Below are 3,106 nucleotides of genomic sequence, written 5' to 3'. Positions count from 1 at the left end.
TAGGATTTGGCTTCATGGTATACAAATCTGTGTAGGTTCAGGGCTTCAGTGTCTAGCTTTCAGAAATCAGTATTCCATGAGACGAGATCCTTCACAGTACACAAAAAGAATTAAAATGGAAGGGGATGGGGGAGGAGAAAGGTAAGGAATCAATCAATGACTATAATAAAAAGGCATAGAAAGAAAGCAAAAGGTATTGATGAATCCCACTTGCTAGGCTAGCAAGTAGAAAATCAATAGTAGTAGCCTTTGTTGTCTAACACTACTGAGCTTCTGGAAGATTGGTCAGTAACTGACTCTAAGGCAGAAAGCAGCTCAGTTCAAACAATGCTGGGTTTTTTAATGCTGTTTTTCCATCCCTCCCCCAGAGCACTGGGATTGGAAGGGACCTCAGGGAAGGATCACAGTCACTGGCCAGCTACACAGTCAATATGAGAGCAGTCCTTCCCCCCTCTTCCTCTTCCCTCTCCTTACTTTCTGTTTCCCTGCAGGCAAGCCAACCTTGAGCTTCAAAACTCAAAATGTTTCAAAACTTTCAAAATGTTTTGACTGCCTTTGTTTCATTTCAAGGCTGTTTCAAAGCCCTTAGTTTCATTTTGATTTTTCTGTTTCAAGCTCAAAACGAGTCTAAACACTGCTAAATCGAAACTGCCGGTGAAATTTCGCACAGCCCTAATGTGTGGTGCTGCAGATGGGTCTGCAGTGCTGCATACCGCACATGTATGTGTCCCAACTGCAAACCACGTATTGCATGTGCAAGTGTTCAACACACTGCTAATTTGCAGTGTGGTGGGGGGTTTTTACACTGGGAGATCCTCGTGTAAAAGAAACTCCATTGCTAAAAAAAAAAAAGGTGGCGTGATTCATGTGGCAGCAGTGTGTATCACCAGAAAGGAAGCCTGGCTATGCAGATCCATGCTCTGGCTGCCAGCCAGGCTCTGAGCACCTGGATCGCTGCTGCTCTGGGAGGCCTCCAGGACTCCAGGTAAGGCTATTGGGGCCAGCCCAGGTGCTGACCCTAGCCACCCTTACCCCACTTGGGTCAACTTGCTGCATACCAGAGCTTGCATACCTGGGGACAAATAGCAGTGGCATAAATATACCAAACTAACTGTTTGGGAAGATAGTCTTCATTTTGGGTATTTGTCACTGGTTGACTTTTTGGGAAAGGTTTCAGTTAAATGGTGCTGCAATGATAGAAGTCACTAAAAACAGGATCATAACAGGGAAAGTGTTAGGCAACATTAACTTTAGCTGCTGCTCTCCACTTAGCCTATTATATAGTTAGCAGCATGGAAAAACAAGGCAAAGCCAAATATAATGCAATTACTTGATCAGTTGTTAAATATAGATATTAAACTTCTTCAATAGGAGAAAAGCACCCGAAGTAGATTATATACTAATAACTTTCTAAATCCGCAGGGTGCCATCAAACCAGTCTCGTAAGTGAAAGGCTAACTTAGTTGTCAGAGGCATGAATACCTGTTTTGCCTCCCTAGGCAGAAATGCTTGAGAGTAGCTATTGGGGGAAGGGGGAGCCCCAGAGTTGGAGCAGGGTGAAAGTGAGCACCGGAGGGTGTATCCACACACACAGGCATGTGTGCTTGCAGCAGCTCAAGTGGCAGTGGCACAAATTTGTGCCTCAGTATATGTGCCTGACCATACACTTTGTTCTGGGGCAAATTGTGCTACTTGGGGCAAACTGACCCTCCCCAGCTCCTCCTGGATCTTCATCCAGGGGGAGCTAAAGACTGAGACCATCACCTGCGCAGGACCCATCAGTATAAAAAGCTACCCTGGTGAACAGCTCAGAGCTTCTGAGGCCCAGCCAGTTGGTGTCTGGGGATACTAGCCCCTTGTGTCAGCTGGACTGCTGCACCCTCTACCCACTACAGCAGCTTGGCTGTGGGGGCTGCTGCCTAGCTGTGATCTGCTACCACCCGCAACAGCATCCATCCCCTTAGACCTGCAGTCCCATGGCTGCATGCCTGCCAGGTCTGGACAGGAACTGCTTAGCTGCCTGGACTGTGGCATGAGCACTGTAGCAGAGCCACCTGCACCTCTGGATCAGCTGCCAGTGGGGTGTAGCTGCACAGGTGGCTTTTGTGCAGCACTGTTGTCATGTCTCCTTGTGCTCCCATTCTGCCATCTGGGCAGCTATCGCCTAGAACATGTGTTCATTGTGGTGGCCTGCTTTGAACAGTTGAAGCATGTCCTCCTAGCCCCCAAATGGCCAGGTCAGCCACCTGGTCTACCCTCCAGCTGGGTTCCCAGTGCTGGCCCTAGGTAGGCTTCTCTGCCCAGGTCCTGCCACTTGCCTCACCAGCAGGAATCTTGGTGTTCCGTGTTTAAAAATTACAAATTCTCTAATCAAAACCCCAAATTCCCTCATTAAAATACCCAAAATATGCATTCTTCCGCAATTAAAATGAAATGCCACTAGGGGGAGAGACACACACACACACACACACACACACACACGACAATGTTGTATTGATATATTTACAATTTTAAAGCAATTTGGAAGCCTACCAGTGCCTCTATCATCATAATAAAATAAATTCTAAATATTTATACACTCTGGCGTTTGCTTTTGGTTTTTTTTATCATAGAAGAATTGGAGCTGTCCCTGCCTCCTCATCAGGATGTGGGGACGGCTGCAACGCGACCTGCAGCTGCTTTGTGGTGCTGAGCAGCACTGATAGGCTGGTGCACTTCCCTTGCCCATGCCCTTACTCCTCAATCTGAATCCATAGCTCCACCAGTGCCCTTCATTCCTGACCTGCAGCCTCTGGCTGCCGGCCACTCCCTCCCTCTGGGCAGCAGTTCCATATCAGCACCAGGACATGGTTCTAGCTGCAGCTGTCCCACCTGATGCTTTGTGGCTCTGAGCAGTGCCAGCCCTTGCTGATCTGCTCCCTGCACCTGTGTCCAGGCCCCAACTATCCCCATGTTGTTCTTGGGAAGCCCTCAACTGGGGCTCAGGGATTGGGCTGGGCAAGCCTCTTCCCTTCTAGGCCAGCCTCCTACTGCACATGCTGCTCTAGGAGGGCAGAGGGGCTCCAAGCCTGCCTCTAGTGTTGTCTCCTACCCAGAGTGCTCCCCC

The sequence above is a fragment of the Gavialis gangeticus genome, unplaced genomic scaffold, assembly GCF_001723915.1.
Source record: "Gavialis gangeticus isolate Ggan-Ray unplaced genomic scaffold, GavGan_comp1, whole genome shotgun sequence".
Lineage (NCBI taxonomy): Eukaryota > Metazoa > Chordata > Crocodylia > Gavialidae > Gavialis > Gavialis gangeticus.
The sequence above is the reverse complement of the archived record's forward strand: the minus strand, read 5'-3'. Positions refer to the sequence as shown.